At 37.5% G+C, this 23,796-nt stretch overlaps 1 long non-coding RNA gene across 2 annotated transcripts in view; it reads right to left on the minus strand.

Moving 5' to 3' along the window:
• LOC145688326 (uncharacterized) overlaps positions 1–23,796 on the minus strand; it is a 101,486-nt gene that overhangs the window by 20,411 nt on the left and 57,279 nt on the right. Inside the window, exon 1 of one of the 2 annotated variants that reach the window (XR_014131876.1) lies at positions 16,301–16,557. The exons of the other annotated variant lie outside the window; for it this stretch is intronic. This is a non-coding gene — a long non-coding RNA (uncharacterized LOC145688326). Of the gene's footprint in view, positions 1–16,300; positions 16,558–23,796 lie in introns of those variants that run through there. 2 annotated transcript variants of the gene reach the window in all.

The following is a 23,796-nucleotide window of genomic DNA, read 5'->3' on the forward strand; positions in this document are numbered from 1 at the left end:
AAAAATATAGAAGAAAATTTTCCACCTCACATCTCGACTAAACAACGATGTAGGAATAAGTGGAGTATGTTTTTATGAATCGGAAAATTTTCCGGGAAAATTTTCATCACTGGTCGTGAGTACAACTGCACATGTTTCTAGATCTGATACATAACTCCTTTGTGGCTATATGATCCGCGTACTCATCATCGGGCGGGAGACCCGCGTTCGATTTCCGGAGGAAATTTATGTAGTTCGGATCGCTCGTTCGGCTGTAGATCCAAATCTCATAGAACCTTGTTGTTGAAAGGGACAATAAACTTTCATCCATCCATCCAACCAAAGATCTGCTAGTAGGGCTACTAAGTCACCATGCAATAGTGGCTCTAAATTCTAAAATTTTAGGTAGACTCTCAGCTAGAGAAAACGTTAGGAGTGGGGAAAGTAAGTTTTAGTTGAAATTTACACTGGTAGAAGAAATTCAATGTTCTGCCCTTCTTCCTCCTTGTGTGTGTCTGCGTTTACATAGTAGTTCAAAGATTCAGGAGAGCAGTGCGCACGCCGCTGCAAACGAGAGAAAATGGTTCCTGATTCTCTTATCACAAGCCCATGTCATTTCATTTTTAATCTCGTTGTTTTCTCCCTTCAGTTTGTTTATTCATTTCTTTGAATAAATGAATAAACACACATTGAATTTTGTGTATTTCTTCTTTTAAGGGGTTCAAAGCTATTGAGGATAAGATAGTAAAATGAGGTAATATTTATCCTCATGTTGTGGGTACATGCAAGACAATTTATATATATATAAACCACATTAAAATATTGTATTACAAGAAACCATAGTGTAGTTCACTTAGGTCATTCCGATCAACCTCACAGCTCGAGGTTAAAAATTTACTGAGAATGAAAGGGTAAATTATGTCCACTCTCCGAATGTAAAACAGTTATGTTCCAGAATAATTTTCGTTTTGAAAAAAAAAAAAAAAGTTCCATTTTAATGTAACATATCATACATTTTCTTTGAGGATTTTCAGTCTCCCTGGTTCTGCATGAGTTTAAAATCGGTAAAGAATAGTTTTTTTTTTTTAAATTTTTATTTCTTGTTTAAGAGTTACACGATAGCTTTTGAAAAAAATCATTCCATTTAATAGAATATATATATATATATATATATATATATATATATATATATATATATATATATATATATATATATATATATATATATATAACTCTTTACCAATTTTTTTAACTCTTTTACTCTTAGCCCACACTGTTTGGGTTAAAAATCAGTCAAGAAAGAGCACTGAAATTATTTTTTCTAATGTGAGATGGAATAGCCTCCCGTCTTAAAAACTTAAAAAAAATAACTTTCGAAATATATAGGGTCTATATATATATATATATATATATATATATATATATATATATATATATATATATTCGATTTTCACATAATATGACGTATGTGTATTGAGAGTTTCACATTATCTTCACTGCTTGAAGTGAAAGTCAGTCAAATATGAGTATACACTTAATCCGCCCCCCCCTCCAACCCTTCAGGATTAAGAAAAATGTTCTATGATACTTTCATCAAAAGAATCGACTTTCGTCGAATATAGGGTAATACTGTGATTCAAAATTTCCAATCATCTGAACTGCTTGGAGTTGACATGGTGCATACACCCCCCTTCCACACAAACACACGCAAAAAAAAAAACAAAAAAAACAGATTTTTTAAATACCATATATAGAATATAGTGTGTTTCATTGAAGATTAGTGAGAGGATTGAGATTGAAATTACTCAGAAGGAAGAGGGAGGTTTGCTAACTTCGACAATGTATTTTTAGTAGTTTTCACTTTTAATAAGTTTTTCTAACATCTTAAGGTATGCATTAATTTCTCATATAAAACAACATCAATAACAAAATAACACTAGCAAGTGTTAATTGTCTGCTGAACCACAGGTAATACTACGTTATTTAAGAGCTGGTTCTACGTCTACAACTTCAATAACATAATTTTCCTACCGGAAATTGAATCTTCCACAACACCCAAAGCAAATATGTGTAATCCTGAAAAGAATAAGTTGAAATGGCGGAAATGGGAGACGCTCCTATAGAATATCCTGTCTGTATGGCACAATTGTCAGTGGTCCTATGTTTGATATTTTTAAATCTAGAGCACACTTAGCGAAGTGATTCAAAATATATTTAATATTTGATCCAACCTTCTAACTTTGATACTGAATAGGCCAAAAGCTTAACTTGGGTTTTTAATTTGGGTCGCCTGGGTCGGATCTAGTATGATTGTTATGCATATGCATGTATCCGTTTTCATTTAAAGGAAATTAAAATAAGCTTTGCCATTTTGAAGTAATGCTTAAGTATGCACTTCATTGTTCATATTGTACTAAGCGGTATTTACAAACACTTAATATAATTTTTCTCGTTTATTATTATTTTTGTTTTATTTTATTATTGAGGAAAATCGAAGATATGCTCTCCGGGGGACTCCATAGCCCCGGGAAGAATTTCTCCCACCTGAAGGCCAGCTCCTGAAAACGTCACTGCTCTTAAAGGCACTAAGCCATGCAAGGTAAAAGAATCAGCTTTAAATTTTGGTGCGTAGATGAATGAAATATTTCACCGTTATCATTTCTCTGTGCATTGTTGCTGAAATACGACGCATGGTCGTATGTGAACTGATATCCGTTCTCGATTCATATTCAGAAGATTCCAGGTTAATCATACAAATTTATTTTATGGAGCTATCTGATTCCCTAGTTAACATTTCCTGCCAGGTTTCACTGTTCATGTTAGAATATTGTTCAACCACTGAATTGGTTGCTTTCCTTGCCTCGTCGCGATTCCTCAGTGGGTATCTTTATGCTGGCTCCTTCAATCCATTTCAATGTTGAAAGTGTACGAAATCACGCCAGTAAAAACTATGACGTTCACGCACGGCACTCCTGCATGACGTGTCAACACGTCACAATCCCTTGAGTGGTTAAGGAAATGATGTCTTTGGAACCCTTAAATAATTACGTAAGCTACTAAGGATGAGTAATCATCTCTATTTATTCCATATATGAGATTTGAATAGTCATGTTTCTATATATCTTTTTATCATAAGCAACCAACATGTCTTTGCAACAATGCAGGTTGCATAGAAGGTAGGAATATATACAGATGGTGATCAGAAAAATGGAAACACCTGAACGAAATTGCAACTTACCAGATTAATATGGTGTCGGGCCACCTTTCGCCTTCAGAACAGCCTTGATGCGACGTGGGATGGAGGCATAGAGGTCGTGAATGGTAGCAAGTGGAATTTTACACCATTCCTCGTGCAGGGCATCGGCCAGTTCTGTGAGAGAGGATGGAGATGGAAATCGTCGCCGGAGTCGTTTTTCCAAGGCGGACCACAGATGTTCAATTATGTTGAGATCTGGGGATTGGGCGGGCCAGGGGAGGTGTTGAACCTCATCCCGATGTTCCTCAAACCACGCTGCAACAACGCCAGCTGTGTGAATGGGTGCATTATCATCCTGGAAGATGGCGTCATTGTCCGCGAACAACATCCGGACCATAGGATGCAAGTGGTCTCCTAAAATTGCGACATAATCGTTGGCAGTGATTCGTCCGCTAAGTGTGACCACAGGACCCAATGAAAACCATGATTTTGCGGCCCACAGCATCACCGAGCCGCCGCCATGTTTCACAGTTGGGCGGAGACACTGCAGATCATAAGCTTCTTTGGGCGTTCTCCACACATAAACACGGCCCGTGGTTGGGAATAGGGTGAAGGATGACCCATCCGACCATATCACACGTTTCCAGTCCTCAACGGTCCAAGTTGCATGATCGTGGCACCATTTGCGGCGTGCGAAAGCGTTATGGTCCCTGATGAGCGGTTTGGCCCGTGCAACACGACCCCGTAAGTTCATGTCATGTAATTCGCGGCGGACTGTGATTGTCGAAACAGGGTGGGGGAGGTGCTGATTGAGTTCCTCCGTCACTTGTTCCGCAGTGGCACGACGGTTCTGCGTGACAATGCGCTTTAATACCCGGCGTGACCTGTCACTCATGATTTTCTTCCGCCCACTGTTCCGCTTCCCCGATGTGGTTTTCCCGTGTATTGTGTAGGCCGTCATCACCTTCGACACTGTCCCACGCGATACACCTAACACAGTAGCCTCACACTCACTCCACATAACCGCGCACCAACAATTTGCCCTCTTTGAAAATCTGAGAGGTCTCCCATTTTACACTACCTCCGTCTGCTGCAACCACTGGACACTGCTGTTCCACTGCGCCTGACGTAGTATGGAGACCGACCTAACACACCACCACCAGCGGTCCGGCGCTGCGGGCGCCACGACACCACTGAGAAACCATACATCTGACGTGTTGCCAACTACAGGTGTTTCCATTTTTCTGATCACCATCTATATATATATATATATATATATATATATATATATATATATATATATATATATATATATATTTGAAAGGAGATATGGATAATCACTAGTAAGCGTGAAGATTCCATTAAAAGGCTCTGTCGTGAGAATGGCTCTAGCGTCTGCTGCATATAAATAAATTAATAAAAATAAATAATTTGCTTGCCTTCAAGAATATCGTATGGTGTAACGGGCAGTCGTACCAGCAGTACAATCTTACAAGTTCAATTGTGTGATCCTAATTAATCTTCATTTTTAAGCACCGAGGCTGTATGTGATAAGATCTACTGTTTTAACTGAGGTTTCAACCACTCTTCAGAAGTGTATCCGAGGGAAGTATCCCCTACAAATCTTACTTGGCAACTACACGCGCACAAAATACTCATGTTAGCCACTTAGGCCCTAAAGGGAACTATTTTGTTTCACAAAATGAGACTTTTTTCGGTTACTTTATAATTAAAATTACACTATTTTGAAGCAAACATTTAATACTATGCGTTTCATTCCGTTCGAGACGGAGAGCACGGCACGTGTTTGGGTAAGTACTTTAGGAGTTGGCCGAGAGAGCAATGTGGTTAGAGTCGGCAAAAGATACCAAAGAATATTCTACATAAAATATCTATCTTGACTAAACATGGAAGTTAATGAATCAATAAACATTAATTCTTTATTTTTTCATTCTATAGGCAGTTAATCCATGCGCTCTACAATATCTGCACATTCATTGATATTACATTTGAAGCTAATACTTACGTCATAATTGCATTCCAAAGAACAGCAGCAATACTTGAATCATTGACTGCATATAACAGCAATATCAGCAATCATTGACAGCAACATCGTATCTCAGACTACATACTTTAGGGTCTGGAAATGTCTTTATTGTATTCCGACGTACTACATTCACTTGTAGATAACAAGAATTTTGATTTTTATTCCATTTTAATTACAGTCTTAATGGATCACTTATCAAACGAAAACTTGTCTTAAACGGAAATATTTCACAGTCCCATAAATTTACTGGTCAAAATCGTGTTAAATTCCCTTTGTTAAACGGAAACTGTATTACGCGGACATCAGAAATCAAAATATGCCTCTTAACGGAAAATTTAAGTTTCTCAGAGTAGCATTAAGAAAATTTTTAGACATCCTATGAGAGGTTAGATGTGAATGCAATATACACTACATTGTGAGCTAAACAGACAGTGATGTGCAAACCGAAACAGAACAACGAATATACGTCCTTCAAAAGAGAATTACACTGAAAGTCGGAAAGGAGATGAGGAAGTGGAGGAAGAAGAGAACTGTGGCATTGAGTTGGAAGATGAGTAGCCTAAGAGTAAAGACATACCCAAGATACCTCGCGGTCGAGATCAAGATTTAGGTCGCGATCGCTACCTCGATGATGGCACAAACATATGAATTCAAATGGGTAAGCTCATGCCGGAAATATACGCTACATCACGACCTAGAGAGTGACCGCGATGCTGAATTAGTGGTCGCGATAATAAACAACCGAGTTCGTTTTTATATCGATGTTCACTGGAAGCATCGCTGCGGCTCATGTTCTTATTGGTTCTCCCTGAAAAGCTGCACGGAATTAAATCTCCATTGTTCAGAATTTCGTCTCCAGAGAAGGTGTATGTCTATGATCTAGAAGTTTTGCTGCACTGTTATGAAATACATATTAACAGAAGTAGTGAGAAATGTTCTACCAATATGGAATAAGAGGGACAAAGAACATCATAATAGGCACATTTTAAATAGAGAATGGAAGAAAGTAAAACCTCAAATGAGAATGCCATGTAGGCTATTCATATTTATTTGAGAAATATTCCTGTAACTTATTATTATATAAGGTAGTGGTAGTTACGGAAGGAGGGCTTTCGGGCTAAAACCCTTACATACGTCAGCTATATGTTACATATGTCCATTTGTATGTAACACCTTGACCACCTATATATAGTTCTTTTGTTTGTACGGAAAGTACGTTTATTCGGAACACATTTTTTCAGTTACACGTCTGCTGTATTTTAAGTCCAAAAACTACAGGATTTACCCATGTAACCTACGCTTTTACGTACACCACATACATTTTTTCCTCTGTGTATCAAGATGCTGTCAAAACCAAAAGGCACTGCAACAATTTGCCTTACATCGAAATACTGACATGCTTAATGTGATTTATCAGACTAAAGTGTTTGTGAATAGTTTAGCAGCCAAGCAGTGACGTGTACAGAGGACTTCCCTTGACCATTAAAAAAAATAAGTTAATGTATGTACAGTATTTTTTCTCTTCACTGTAAGTTTTACATGTATTAATTCATAGTAGAAATAAATATTAAAAATTGACTAAGGTAGTACAGTATCTTATTTTATATGTCCATTATATACATGCACTTATTAACATAGATGTACCTTCAATAACCGGAAACCCGTCTATAATTTTTTTTTTTTTTTTGCTGGTTCCGTTCGATTCCGCTAAAAACACGTTTTACTGTATAAGAAATTTGAATTACGTTATTATTATTTTATAAAGTAAGATATTATTTAAAGATGTTATTAGATTAAGGAAAATCGGATGGTAAACGATATTTTGTTTTGACTGAAGGAAGACAACTTCGGAAAAAAATAATTTTCACAGGACCCCGACATTTTTTTTTAAAACATAATCTTAGAATATTTGTTAAGAAATCGTGAATAGGCGTGTTTTGAAGGCAAAAATTCATTTACACAACAATGGTTCACGTATATAGTTATATCCGTGGTCTTGATTTCGATCACCAGTGAAGGTAATAAGCTTAGAATAAAACCTAAGTATTGGTTCAGGTTCCACTTTAATCAGTAGAGTTTCAATAAGTGTTACCCATCAGACGAGAAATTTCCACCTCGTCTCTATTTGCGTCTCGAGATGAGATGAGAAGAACGTATTTATGTTCAAGACGATAGAGAAATTTGACGAGTCTTTGTGAGGGCAACACTAGTTCACTCAAGTCATAGAGATCACAAACACCAATCCAGTGCTACATGATTCACAGCATAAAAACTAAAATTGATAAAGTGATAATACGAACATAAAAAAGAGCATTTATCAAAATTTAAATTACGCAAGACATTTGAAAATAGATTAGAATAATAAATATTGTTTAAATGTTATATCACATTGTTTGTGGATCTTCCATGACACAGAGGGATTCTGATAACTTCTAGATAAAATTAAGAAAAATCTTGACATACATTTTGTACGTAAACTTACGAAACGAGACAAGAAAAGCTTTTCTAGAAGCGAGACGAGATGAAACTTTTACATCATTTGCGACATTATTTCTCTTCTCATGAGCAACACTAGTTCCATTTCATAAAGAATCAGTGCCGAAAAAAAGCATAAAACTTCAATCAATCTATGTATATAGGAAAGAAGCTTAATTTAAAATCCAAACTGCATGAGCTCAAACGTGAATTGAACCTGGATCTTTCGTGCCGTAAACGCTTGTGTTAATCGTATAACTACGAAGCGGTCCTAGGATGAGTAGTTGATATTGAGTTTAGCGTTCTATTCAGCTCCAGGTTATATAAGACATGTACCTATAGCTTAACGTAGGCTCTATATAAGCTCTCACCGGGAATCGAACTCTCGACACCCACGCCAAGGGCGCGTACGCTAATCATATAGCTTCGAGGAAGGAGAAAAAGAGGAAATATTTTATAGCATTGATCATTATAAGGGATTGAAGTTAGATATTAAAGAAAAGTGAAATTTCATCATGGATACTTTATTTATTACATCTCTGCACTTGGAAATGAATAGTGTGCTAAAAATCTCTGTTGTAATTTTTCTTTGAAGCTCGTTTCGGGAGTATATAATGAAACTAGTCTTCGGCTAGCTGAGGGCTCGCCCCAAACCCTCATATTTGCTCGGCCTATGACCTTGCAATTCCCATATCCCTAGTGTAAATCTAATCTTAAGGGATTTAGAGATATGGTCATGTTGTTATAACAATTTCAAACCCCACCCGTTTTCTTCCCTTCTAAGCAAGACATCGAAAAACGGTGAAACACGTCTTTATTTTAAAACAAGAGCCTAAACACAAATTTTCATGTCTCTAATCGTAATGGATTTCGAGATATGATTACCTTATTTTAACAATTGTAAACATTATTTTTTCTTCTCGCCTTTTTTTATCCCTTGTAGAGGAAATATCAAAAAACGCTGCAACTCATCATTATTTATTTTAAATGAAAATTCAAAATATCAAGTTTCATGTCTGTAACCCAGTAATCGCCAAACCGTTGATCGCGAGCTACTAGTAACTCTCGGGTACATTTTCGGTAGTTTTTTTTAAGTTGATAGTTCTTTTGGTTGGTAGGTCATAATAGAAAATGAAATGAAATTTTTGAGTTTTACGTCCCACTGTTATGCCGGTTAGGCTAAAGGAGACGGTGATGATGAGTAATGAATGAAATGGTGGAATGAAGAAAGTGGGAGGAAACGGAAGAACCCCGAGAAAACCCACGCACACGGTGTTTGTCCACCACAAAGTTCACTTGGTGGGAGCAGGGTTTGAAGCCGAGACCCCTAGGTCATAATAGAATTTAAAAACAGTACGATAGCTCAGAAGCTTCATAAGCTCAGTGACCATTGCTCTAACCTTTACGAATTTCGAGATATGGCCATCTTATTTTAACAATTGCAGCTCACACTCTTTTTTTTTTCAACCGTCTTTTTTCTTCCCTGCTAGGGCAACTATCGAAAACGTTGAAAGGCGTGTCTTATCGTTTTAAATGAGAAGTCCATATACCATATTTCATGTTTCTAATATTCAGAGATTCCGAGATATGGATATTTGAAGATTATAATTGCCATCCCTCTTCCTGTTTCCCCTCTTCTCCATTGAACTTCCAAAAATCATTCCTTAGTTCGACCTTACGTCACAAATCCTATCCCTGGATAAATTTCAAGTTTCTAGCTTAAGGTGTTTGGCTTGAGTGTTGATCAATCAGTCAAGATTTCTTCTTTTATCTATAGAGATTAGTATTTTCAAAGTTTTAGTGCATATTGATTGTTTTGTAGAGTTAAAGAGTCAAGAATACGCCATATTTTCTAGCAACTGGCATTGAAGTACTGTAAAATTGTCTTGTTACTGTGTACTAGCATATCTATCATTTCTAAATGTCCAGAGAAATTTCTTTTCAAGCCCTCTAAAAACATCAAGTCTTGATTATAAATTTTATGTTAAAATCGGTTTAATGATTTGCATCTAATATGCCATTTTAGGGTAAGAGAATGTGATTTACCTACAACTCGAGTCCGATGCGGGAAAATTCATTTAGAGACGACTGGGGGGGAATGAAATGAAATCTTTGAGTTCTACGTCCCACGTTATGCCGGCAGGCTAAAGGAGTCGGTGATGATAAGAAATGAATGAAATGGTGGAATGAAGAAAGTGGGAGAGAACAAGAGTACCCCGAGGAAAACCACGCGCACGGTGTTTGTCCACCACAAAGTCCACTTGGCGTGAGCTGGGATTGAACCAGTGAACCCATGCACCAGAGGTGAACGCTCTACCACTGGGCCACCGCGGTCCCCAAGAGACGACTGGGGAAAATTTGTTACAAGATAGTGTAATGATTTTCATAAAATGGGGTGTAACTAGCATTTTTGTGCCCAAGGAAGCATTTTTGCCAGTTTAGTGCTAGTCCTCTTCCAGACATAATAATATGTTAATTTGTAAAACCTAAAAGTTTTTTTTTTTTTTTTTTTGTAATTGCTATAACGTTGACTGATATATACGAGAAAAACTGCTAATATATTAAACATATATATATATTCAAACAAATTACAATATAAGGAGCAATATCTTTGCATTTTTTAAAGGAACTTCTAGTCACTAGCGTCATTTCAGATTTTGCTTCGGATGACAGGGGGGCAGAATATTAACAAATATAAATAGAGTTCTACATTTTTCGTTAGTAGGGGTCTATATAACTATTGAAAATATATCTTTCAGGCAAGGCCGTAACTTGTGGGGGCAGGGGGCAACTTCTCCCCAGGGAATCTCCCCACCGTTCGAGGGGGGTCCACTTTAAGACAAACTTTTCTTACTACATATATGATACGAGCATGAAATTATAAATGAAGTATGCAACAAGTTCACTACAATACATAAACTAAACAGCACACAAAAGGTAAAAAAGACAAAAATGAGTCCTGGGCCCATTTCAGTAAAAATGTCTATTATTAGGGGCAATAGAAATAATATTTATTCGTAGAGCTTTGAGATTTGTCAATAATGTCCCCTTAATTATTTTATCATGAATGGAACATACCCAGGGGCATAACAAACGGCCCGCAGATCTTGCAGTGCGGGAGGGCCCACAGGCTCCGGGGGGCCCATAAAGAGTAAGAGAAAGATGGAAAGATAGGACCCAAGAATTAGAAAACCTTTTTCTAGGGGATCCAAATACGCGTATTAATGCTTGTCCCCCCCCCCCCAGAAAAAAGTCTAAGTTACGGCGCTGATCTCAGGAGGGAGATCGGATATCTGTCCCATCCCCAAATCTCGCCACTGCATCTAGTATGCTTTCCTTAAAATAAATAGGCTCTAAATATATTAGTTGAGGTGCTACATCGCAGAAATCAACGAAAAACTGCAAATTGTGATAAGAACATTCCCGTTGGTATAAATAATGTTTAAGGCTATACAATGAAATTAAGTCGGGGAGGCATCGTCTAAAGTCAAAGAAATCCAAGATGGCGGCCATATTTCAAAATAGCTACACGGTTACAGTTTTTCTGTTACTCATCGCAGGAATTGAGTGTTTGGTATCGATTTATAGGTTTTTGAGGTCAAGGATTCCAATTTTTATGTTAAAAACAAATTAGGAATTACTATAGGTGTTTTTCTATTCCATATAGTTTTTAAATTGAAACATAGGCGAAATAATTATACACTATTTTTTCTAAAAATATATGATATAATGCTATGCTGATTGCTGAAAAGATTCTGTTTGATTTGTTTTATCACAAACTGTCCAGAAGAAAATAAGCGATGTATGTCTGGTAAATGAGACTCTGTATCAAAAAGGTCTTTCAGATGGACCGGTAGCCAACGGGCATAGTTATTATGATCCAGGACAAAAAACCAAGGAATCATGTCTCTTAAGCAGTCACGGTACAAAAAGTAGTTGTCTTCTCTAATTGAGCGAAGAGAAGCAATAGGATTTCCATATCAAGACAAGTCAGCCAATATTTGAACATGATACTGTCTGCAGCTCGCTCTTCACACCAAATATCAAATTCAAGCTCGGAACCAGACTGGTGGTAAGCATCTTGCAACAAATGGTATAGTGCTACTGCAGTCACTTGGTGAATTCCTCTGGCTTCCTTTACGTGGGTTACTTTGAGATAGCTTTCCGCAGCAAACATCACCATGAACATTTTCTCACCATACATGTCTGGATAGTTCCACTGAATCACTTTTGATAACGCAAACAGTGGTTGATCCACTACCATGACAGGAATTTGATTTCCCTTAAGAAATTGTGTAACTCGTTTTATTACGTTCATCGCATGCTTGATCATAGCTATTGATGATGAATCTTTATAGAATAATGGTAAAAGTTATTATATTCCTGGAACAAAATCAGTTGAAGCAAGTTTGTCTATGAGCATGGTAGGCAGCTCACGATGTATCAAGTCCAATGTCGATATCCTCGCTAATGACATGTTTTAGCCATGCAATTTCTTCTTTCTTCTGATTCGTAGCAGTGGGTGTCAGCATGAGTTTCAATGTAACATCAGAACAAGTTGGAATAGTGAGTTCTTTTGACTTAAGGATTGCTGGCTCCACCGAAGCAAACTCGTCCGGAAGACTAGGCACACTTCGCTTTTTGAAGTTACTTATGAAATACTGTATATCTTGTGTAGGCCTTACTGTTCCTAAACATTCAGGTGTCAGATTTTGAAATATTGATATACTTGTCCCATGAAAGGAACTGTCCGAAGTTGAACTACTAAGATTGTGGTCTATGTTATCGTACGCTCCAATTGTGAATATATCTTTACGTAGTTTTAATGGACACAATACCTTTTCTTCTTGGTACCTGACATTTACAAGTTCACACATCGCTGTTGAGAGTTCCAGCACACGAGTGTAGGAGATTGAAAGATCAAGTGAATGTAGCTTTTGTGTGTGTGTTTTCCAAATATTGAAAGACCCACGTAAACTGGCAGCGGGGGTTCTCTATCAGTTTCAAGCCTCAATATGTTTCCAGTTGGTTTTCGGGTTGGTTGGTTGTATATTAAAACAAAGCGATTGCGATTTTGTTAAAAATGGCTGTGTAACAACTTCATTGTCTTCAATGATGGATCCATACAAGAGCATATTCACATTGGCAAGTAGGGAGCGAGGAACAGATTTACGCTGGGTTTTAGCATGTAAATCACCATTGAATGCGTTCTTTTGTTATAGCATTTCTTTCTTTACTATTTTAGCAACACGCAACAAAGCAAGGGCGTCTTCATCTTGGTCGTTTTTACAAGATTCCAACATGGTATCACCAACAGTTTTATCATATGCTAATATATACTCTCTGCCAGACATTTGTGCCGTCATATACGGGAAATGTGCAAGAATCCTCTGTCGTAATCTTAAGGTGTGACATTTTCTCATCCGTTCCTAGTAGTTGCATTAGTCTCATCTTCTACATTTTTGTCAGGACACTCATCTTGGAAACTGGTTGCGTTTCATCTGAATCCTTCATACTTTCCTCCATGAAATTAACTAACTCTGCAAAAACTACCCTTTCAAATGCATGAACATTGCAAGTTCATGTCAATTGACTACTCCGAGACTTGTTATACAATCCTGCTAAGCACTTTGCATGGTATTTTGCATCTAGAGCAATCATATCACCACCACTAAGTTTTGCTAGTAGATCACTATTTCCTTGTTCAATGGCACACTTCCTCACCTTTTGATCCTCTTGTAACGTGGTTACATTAAACAATTGATCCTTGGTGGTCGCAGAACCATTACAAAAGAAGCACATCTCTTTAGAAGTAGATGATCGATGTTTACGATCATGTGATAATGATGTAGACTCTTTGTCACCTTCATTAAGCTTCCGTTTCTTTGCTCTTTCGAACATTGTAGAGTTATAATTTAATGCACTTTTTTGTGCCATTTAGCTTGTCGTTTTAAAAGTGCTTTTTCCACTCCACAGTTATCTTCATCAAACAGTTTTATATACATATCACTGGGTAAGGCACAAATATATTGACAGTTTTCTAAATTATTCGCAAGCGTTGCGTATCCAGCGTTACGAAAAGATGCATTTGGGTTATTTGCAGAACATACCAAATGTTCATCAGATACCTTTTGACACAGTATACACTTTGTCCAATCAACGCTTTTAGTTCTTTTTTTTATCTTCCAGGTCACATGCAGGAACTAATCGAAGACGTTTTGCCATTTTCGATTGCCACCTTCACGTACTCAAATCTGAAAAATATAATTAAAAAAAATAAAATAAAATAAAAACAGGGATTAGTTGGCTATTGCATTTCTTACAACGAGTTTACTGTTTTATAAAGGAATCAGAAATATAAAATCCTGTACTTGTGATCAGAACATTTCCTTAGCGCAAAGCAATATATATATATATATATATATATATATATATATATATATATATATATATATATATATATATATATATATATATATATATACGAGGGTTGGGGCAAAAGTCATGGCAACTATTTTTTTTTTTCTTGAAGATACCAGTCCGGTTGGAAAATCTGACATAAACAGACGAAAGGACAAGGTGTTAACTACATGTGTTGACACTGACATATCGTAACACACTAAATTATTACGGTAGTACACAGGGCAATATGACCTTCACGGTGCAAAAGAATGGCAACACAGTACGCATACAGTTAACATGACAAATCTGAGCCTAAGGACGCTCAAAGTAGTCCTCTGCTACTTGCACCACACGCTGCCAACGATGTGGGAGACGTTGAATACCACCCGCTTCAGCATTTGCCGCACCATGTGTGAGTCGGGTCACCTGTTCGCGCACAGCATTAGCAATGTCCTCGCGTGTTGCAAACCGCCTACCACATAGTGAGTGGTTCCTTAATCTTTCGAATGAGATCAAAGTCACAGCGCGATATGTCAGGAGAGTATGGTGAGTGCTCCAATTCTTCCCATCTCCAATGTCGCAGTAGCTGCATACACACTCTGCTTTATGTGGTTTGGCATTTTCGTGCAGGATTATTGCACTGTCCACAAGATCCGGACGTTTCTCCCGAACGCCACGTCGTACCTGCCACACCAGGAAGTCCCTGTAGTACTGTGCGGTCACTGTTCTGCCATGTGGAACAAAGTGACAAACAACGACACCCCTTACGTCAAACACGATGATCACCATCAATTTGACTGGGGAAGGATTCTGAAGGAACTTCTGCCTCCTTGGTGATCCAGCATGTCACCACTCTGCGGACTGACGTTTCAGTTCTGATTCGTATGCCATGGCCCAAAATTCATCGATGGCGACTATTCGTGACAAGAATTGATCGCCGTCCTGTTGCCAGCGTGCAAAGTGGTCGGAGCATATTGCATAGCAAATCCACCTCAAATCCACCTTTGAACTTCCGTCAGTGCATGCGGTACCCACCGCGATGCGATTTTGCGTAGTTGCAGCTCATTACGCAACATCCTGTGGACGGTGCGTTTCTCGATGCCACTTGCCTCCGTCAACTCCAGTAGCGTCCATCGTCTGTCTTCATCCAGGAGCTGCTCGATGACGACACGTTGCTCCGCACACTGACAGGTCGTCCCGAACGTTACTCATCACTGGTTGACACACGTCCTTGCTGAAACGTTCCTACCCACCGTGCTACTGTCCGGTATGGTAGGGCATTATTCCCAAGCGCTTCCACTAATTCACTGTGACATTCCATCGCATTCCAGCCTCGGAGAACGGCTATTTTGATGTAAGCGCGCTGCTCAACACGGGTTACTTCCATCTCGCACGACACTCACCAACTGACTGATTTTACAGACCTCGGTGTGCTACTACCAGTTATCACAGAGCCATCTATTGTTCTGCATACACACTATGCCAGCAGAACTTCCACACGACACATAGAAGTTTGTGATCCGCTCACATATCTCCAAGTAAAAAAATAGTTGTCATGACTTTTGCCCCAACCCTCGTGTATATATATATATATATATATATATATATATATATATATATATATATATATATATATATATATATATATATATATATATATATAATTCCTAACGCGTTTTTAACACAAAATGTGCAATCCTTGACCTCAAAAACCTATAAATCGATACCAAACACTCAATTCCTGCGACGTATAACAGAAAAACTGTAACCGCGTAGCTATTTTGAAATATGGCCGCCATCTTGAATTTCTTTGCGTTTAGATGATGCCTCCCCGACTTAATTTCATTGTATAACCTTAAACATTATTTGTACCAAAGGGGATGTTCTTATCACAATTTGCAGTTTTTATACACGTAGCACCTCAACTATATTGAAGAATTTATTTGATGTACTTTCTGAAATGCATGATTTTGAAAGCATGCCTCTTTCATAGTATATGCAATGTTAGCAAGCAGTTTTTTTTTCTTTGATCTTAATAACTACTATTGATTAAAGTTCAAAAAGGGGAAACGAGACTTAAATTCATTCGAGTGTCGTGTTCATTCAGTGCACGCCCAGGAGTTAATAACTGCAATATTATTTTTATGACGAATTAGCAAAAATCTGTCGTTTCTTGCTCAGATAAACTATAAAATACTTACCAACGAAGAATAATATTACAAAAGTCCGATTCATTTTGCAGCTGTTAAATTGTGTCTCTGAAGCGTGGAACACCAGTTGCTCACAACACGTGTAAGCACCACCACTTTTCTGCGCGCTTTGCTCAACAAAATTGAAACGGATACTGTTAAAAACGCGACTATATAGTTAATTATTCGTATTTGCCTAGTGACCTCTGGAGGCTCGTTTCCGGTTTTCGTTTATTAGCTCCATCACGAACTATAAAACAATTTATAATCCACGATGATAAGATTTTTTTTTCCTTTTCTTTCTGGAACCATCCACATTTTGCAATTTGTTTTGTTTTTGCTTGTTGAACTGTAACTGCGTAAAAGTTTTCCGCGCATATACATCCATGTACATCCCATCCCTCTGATCATTCTCTCAATTTGCCATGAACTGCATTTATATGCTGTCCATATGTATCTCAGAAGGCGTTCAGTAAAGACGTTCAAACTGAACGTATGGTCTGTCAGTGAATCTCACTGTCAAAGGAATACTTTCTAATAATGTGGTTTTAAAAATTACTTTGATACTTTTATTTCTAAAAGAAACATGATTATTGTTAGCAATTAAAGAAATATTCTAGTCTGGCAGATAATATAGATATAATTATTGATGTTCTATGCAACGCAGTGAAACATTGCTCATCTTCGGTGCAGGAATCCCTCGTTCGATCTCAGGTCAAGTGAGTTTGTAGTGAAGAACATCGTGTCTGTGGATTTTCTCGAGGTTGTCCCGTTTACTCCCACATTCTCTTTCCTCCAGTTCTTTCATAATAATTCACTTTCCTTACTCTTTTCTCTCTCATATCCTACAGGGCATAAAACTTTAAAAAACTCTCCTTTTAAAACTTTCACATTTTGGATTTTAATGCGTTCCTTTTTTTAAAAGTTTCACTAGGAACATTGTTAATCATAATAGTAATAATAGCTAAGTAACTTCAAATTACATATGTAACCTAGAGCCACGAAATGTCTATGCTGAAATTACTGGTTTCCATTCATCATCATCATATATATTCTGCCATTTTTGGCAGATTATTTGCCGCAGCTGAAAAGCTTCAATGCTTCTCAGTCTCCCACTAATCTCTCGTCTTTACGTACGACTTTTCCGTTTTAATATCGTAGATTAATTGTACTCTCCTTCGCCCCCTCGCTCTCTTTCCCCTCGTCATACCCTCTAGCACGTCCCTCATGATACAGTTTCTTCTTAGCCAATGTCCCAAACAGTTTATCTTCCTCTTCTTAATAATAACTAAAATTGTTCTTTTCTCCCTCACAATTTCCAACACCCTCTCATTCGTTTTCCGCTCGACCTAGTTAATTCCCTCCATTCTTCTCCACACCCACATTTCGAAAGCATCCATTCGTTTTTCATCATTTTAGCTTAATGTCCATGTTTCTGACCATACAGTAGAATACTCGACAACAATCATTTCATAAGTCTTTTTCTCACGAAGATATGTGTCGGGTGGAGAAGATTGCATGCTACAATGAAATTTAGAACTACGTCGGCGGTAATTCACTCCAGAATTTCCATCTTTGCCAAATTGGTCTAAATGGGGTAGCCAGACGAAGAGTGTTCTGGGAGAAGGCAGAGTTTTCCAGTAGCCAAGTTGGCGGAAATCATAGTGATTGATACAGCAACTTGGACATTAGTTTCAGAAGTGGTCAGAGTGACTTTAACGGCTGGGATACTGCGGAATGGAAGGCAACGGGAAACTATTTTTCCTTAGTTTGCTGCCAGCAGGATTCCATTCACTATTATATTTATTAAATTTCAGCTGTTTAATTGAATCGTTATTTTCTTTTAACGTCCCACGATCATGCACCAAGGCTAAGGGGCACGATGACGATGATAACGAATGAAACGGTAGAATGAAAAAATGGAGGAAACAGGAGAACCCTGGGATGAAACCCACCCACAGTGTTTTTCACCACAAATCCTTTACTTCAGTTTAAGGTTACAAAATAATGAATCGATATCAGAGCTGAGCGATCTTATTGTCAGGATGTAATCCTGAACACATAACTGAAAGTATTGATAAGAAAACGTGTAAGTTGGCTAATAATTATTTGCACTAGAAATGAAATGAAACCTTTAATTTTTCGTCCCACGGTTATGCCGGTTGGGCTAAAGGAGACGGTGATGATGAGAGATGAATGAAATGGTGGGATGAAGAAAGTGGGGAGGAAACGGGAGAACCACGAGAAAACGCACGAGCACGTAGTTTGTCCACCACAAAGTCCACACGGCGCGAGCTGGGATCGAACGAGGGACCCCAAACATCGGAGATGAACGCTCTATCACTGAGCCACCGCGCCCCTCTTATTTGCACTAGAGTTGCAGCAGGTGAGCATATGGCAATTACTTATTAATATACACTGATGATAGCATGTTAAGTAGAGAAATTATTTGATGTAAGAAAAACAAACGCAATGAAACAATCTTTGGTGGAAAGGCCAAATTTAAAGTATTTTTCTACGTGAAGGGGATATACTACATCCCAATAGTGATTTTAGAGGATTTCCCCCAATTAGGACTTTCAATACACAGAGGACGAAAGTAGTACTGCAAAAATACTGGTAGTCTACGTTGAGTACGATCAAGATTATGCCCTAGAGGAAATTTCATTGCTCCAGATTGAGGAACTTCCCCCGGGATACCACTGCTTGATGCATTATTTTTCTTGTTCATTTATAATATTAACTTCCTATTTCTATGTTTGAGATATCAGATTCGGTTCTTGAGAGTCATCTTTATTTGCCTACATATCATTACTTAGTTTTTGATGCACCAGGATACTGGGTTGGATTTCCAGTGGGGGAGTATTGAAATATGAATGTGTTACGTTGGTTCTAATTCCACTTTAAACTCTAGGTACACATCTCATATTCCGTCACTATTACAAAAAGACACTAAACTTGAACAAAGAAAGAAAATATTACTGATTAGTCCAATGAAAACGGAATTCAATTCCGCTTTCATAAAATGTTGAGCACGATAAATTGAAAGTTGAATGTAAAAGCTCTTTGCATGTCGAATGTAGTTTATTATGGTAACAGACGGTCACTAAATTAGCTTTTACCTTCAGACACGTGCTCTAGTAATACCAGTATGGGGTTTGCACTAGGTAATATCATGATCTTACTGCTGACGTATCAATTTTTATATCTTTCTTCAGGAAAATAAATGTGCTAAAGTTAAATTTATGTCTGCTATGCCTCTTAATGTTTCACATTTGGCTCTCAAATCGTTTGCGCTCTTGTCGATTGATTAGCCAAATGTCAAATCGATTGATTAGCCAAACTTTTAAACATGAAACATAATGCAAATTTGAATTACTAATGTGTGTCACTTTATATTATTTTATTTGTTAAACAGAACATTTTCCCTTTAAAAGTTACAGCAGTAATGCATTAATTTGACAAAAAGATGAAAAACTTCAGAGTGAAATGACTTCCCCTTCAGACTTTGCGTTGAACGTAGTATCGGCAGCCCTATTCCGTAAATCAAAGTATATCCTATAAATTTCCAGTGGTAAAATACGCCTGAGTTAAATTAGACGTATTCAACTTTAAAGTAGATATAGGCCTACTAGCGGTTCAACACGTTTAATAATCTTCTACGGGAGAACGTACGTTTGTAAATTAGGGACAGAATTTTTCATTTAAAAACAGTATCTTCCCTGTGCTTCGTCAGGCTAAATTTTAACATGGTATATAAAACTAAAAGAGCTGTGGTATGATATCTTCGCAATAAATATGCACATCTAATGAAGAAACGAAGGATAATGCTAAAGATAGTTTCTATGAAGAACTAGAACATATTTTCGATCTGTTTCTTGCTGTGTGGAAATGACTCCAGACAATTTCAGTGGTGAAATAGGGAAAGAAGAAAAGGTTTACACAATGGTTGGTAAACAAAGCCTACATCAAGCAACAGTAATATGGCTGCACAAGAAACTAAATTGATAGCATTTTGGTAGATCACAGGAGACATAGTAATGTCTTCAATGTGTAGTCATATAGAGGATCACATTAAAACTTGGATCACAATTTGGTAATCGCGAAGACACAGTCAAGATTTTCGATTTTAAATAGAAACGTGAAGGCTATTAACGGGTAAAAGTGAAAAACTAATAATAATCAAAGAGTAGGGAAAAGAATTTCGTATTAGAGTTCATTATAAACGTATATTTTTACATTACGCAGAACACAGCTGTAAATGAAGTTAATGATGAAATTTATTTCGTTATTAGAAAAAAATGTGCGAAAGCATCCGTGAAACTGTGCACAGGAGGAAAGACATGATATTTCAGGGTCAAAAAGAGTAGGCCGTTGTACAACGATGAATGTATACACATGAAAGAATGGAAAATGGTTTAGATTACATTGGGTTCAGAATCCGAGGCTGTAAATACAGGAAGTTCCTAGAGATAGTAAACACGAATCTACTCGTATGTTTAGAGTCAAGAAGAGATAATATATATGAAAAATAAGATTGCAAATTTAACAGAAAATAGCAAAATTAAAACAAAAGATCTGTACAAAATCACAAATGGATTAAGAAAAACTAATCAGTCTCAAATTAAGGTGGTTTGAGATGGAAGTGAAAACATTCTAACTAATTTTAGTCTAGACATCGGGGATTAAAAATTGAATTCTAAGGGCAAATGATGTAACAATTTGGCATTCCGATATTTTTTTTAATATATACCCATCACTGATCACAAAAATGCCGGATACCAGAAAAGACACCTTTTGATGCGATTCAGTCCGTGCAGGAAAGCGTGTTGCGAAGTCCAAAGAAATCGTTGAAACGCAGATCCTTGGAGCTGCGAGTGCCAATGACAACGCTACATAATATCGTTCGCAAGAAAATAAAGAGCCTTAAAAGTTGAAACTTGTACAGGAATTGACGGAAAAAGACTGTAACGATAAGAAAAAAGATAAAAATAAGATATGATGAACACATTTTAATAAGGATCAATTTTTAAACTGCTGAATCTTATTTACAGAAGAAGTACTTGCCTATTATTAAATTTGTGTTCAGTTGCTATAATATAATAAACCTATAATAGAAGGAAATCATATGCTTAAGAAATCTCTACTCAAAAGAATAAATTATTTGGTTTCTAGAATTAGTTCTTAATAGTGTTAGAGTCTATACCACTTTTATATCTCGAAAAAGATAACGAAATTTGTGATGTCTTCAATGCATCATTCAGTCTTCATCACTCTGTTCATTAACTGATATTGAATATTTATACTCGCTCGGACAACTTCAAATTGGAGCGCACAAGAAACCGCGATTCTTACGTTTGCATTTGAAACTTACACAGTCAAGTCTCCGACAGACACACATGATACACAAGCTCTGAAGAAGCCTTGGGAACATCTTAGAGGGTTTTCAAAACTGGTCTCGGAATTTGGTCTTCCAAGTACCATCCAGAATCTAATGGCCTTGTAGTCGATCTCACACTTATCAGCGTTTCCCAAATTGCTATTTGGTAATGGGATCTCTTTGTATATTGTTTCAGAGCATCACTAGTCCGAGGTAATCTCTCCAGGCTGCATTTTCCTAAGAGTAGAAGCCTTGCTTCATCACAGATCTTTACATTAACCTTGTGAAGCTTTGTGCAAAACAGTTCTGCAGTTTCAATAGCGCTTGCTGATAAAGAAATCCGTCCTAAGGAAAATAAAATGACAGAGTTTTCTGACATGAGTAAGTAGACAGTTCTTGATCTTTGATGTTCCAACTGGATATGACGTTATGTTGCACCCAAGTGGATCGTGATAAGATTCTCTCTTCTCATTCTCAGACAACGTATGGCAAAGGTGGTGAACTGGAATAAAGCTTCTTATCTTTGAAATTCCGCCATTATGTACAATTATTTACAAAAAATTATGTCATAATAGTGTATCAACAGAAGGAATACACCGGTGTCTCTACTCATCACAACAATTCTTTTTGAATTGTGATTCACATCATTAAGTATCATTCAAGAATCTGCTTCCTCATGCTTTAATTCAAGATTTTGAACATCGATCTCGAAGTTTGACTTAACAGTCTTCTGATCTTTAAAGTTACCGGAAACAACAACAAAGAGTTCTTAAGGTGATAATTCCAGCACTGCATTATCTACTTCTGGTCTACTTACTGAGAGAATTGTGACCTTTTACTTTCCCTAGGACAGACTCTTTTATCAGCAGACGCTATTGAATCTGAGTAACTGTTTTTCGCGAAGCTCCTCAAGGTTAATGTGAAGATCTGTGATGAAGCTAGGCTCCTACTTTTGGGATAATGCAGCCTGGAGAGATTGCCTCGAACTAGTGATGCTCTGAAACAACATATAAAGAGATCCCATTACCAAACAGCAATTTGTGAAACGCTGATAAGTGTGAGACCGATCTACCAAGGTCAGAAGATTCTGGATGGTACTTGGAGGACCAAATTCTGATATCAGTTTTGAAAACACTCGAAGATCTCCAAGGCTTGTTTAGAGATTACAATGTGTAGCTGTCAGAAACTTGAGTACGTAAGTTTCAAATGCAAACGTAAGAATCGCGGTTTCTTTTGCACTCCAATTTGTAGTTGTCCGAGAGAGTATAAATATTCAATATCAGGTAATGAATAGAGTGATGAAGAAAACTGAATGATACATTGAAGACATCACAAATTTCTTTATTTCTTTTTCCAAAATATAAGAGTGGCATAACATTATTGAGAACTAATTCTAGAAATCAAATAATTTGTTCTCCTGTACAGAGATTTCTTAAGCATATAGTTTCCTTCTATTACGTTTCTTATTAAGATGTATTGTATTATTGCAACTGTACACTAATAACAGGCAAATGCTTCTTCTGTAAATGAGATTAAACAGTTTACAAACTGATCATTTATAAAATGGGTAGGGATGCGACGAGTCGAGTCGAGTCGAGATTTAAGCCTGTCTCGACTCGTCTCGAGAAAATGTTGTCTCGACTCGTGTCTCGACTCGAAAATATGTTTCTCTCTCGACTCGTGTCTGGACTCGACTCGAATTCGAGTCGAGATGTCTCGAAATTCGAGTCGAGACAAAATATACGAGTTAAAATACACACACACACATCACCCAGACCATTGTGACGACCTACCTAATTGTTAGTATGTCCACCTTTTGGCACGGATAACAACAGCGACGCGTCTTGGCATGGTCGCAATGTTCCTTGGTGGGGGCGTTCGAGAGAGAGTTGGTACCACATATGCACACACAGGTAATCTAATTCCCGTAAATTCCGGGGAGGGGGTGATGCGCCCTCACGTCACGTTCAATCTCATCCCAGATGTGATCGATTGGGTTCAGATACGGAGAGTTTGGGGGCCAGCACATCACTTCGAACTCGCTCCTGTGTTCCTCGGACCACTGCATCACACTTCTGGCCTTGTAACATGGTGCATTGTCTTGTCGAAAAATGCTAGTACCGATGGG

This window comes from Thermobia domestica, chromosome 1 (genome assembly GCF_964235325.1).
Source record: "Thermobia domestica chromosome 1, izTheDome1.hap1.1, whole genome shotgun sequence".
Classification (NCBI taxonomy): domain Eukaryota; kingdom Metazoa; phylum Arthropoda; class Insecta; order Zygentoma; family Lepismatidae; genus Thermobia; species Thermobia domestica.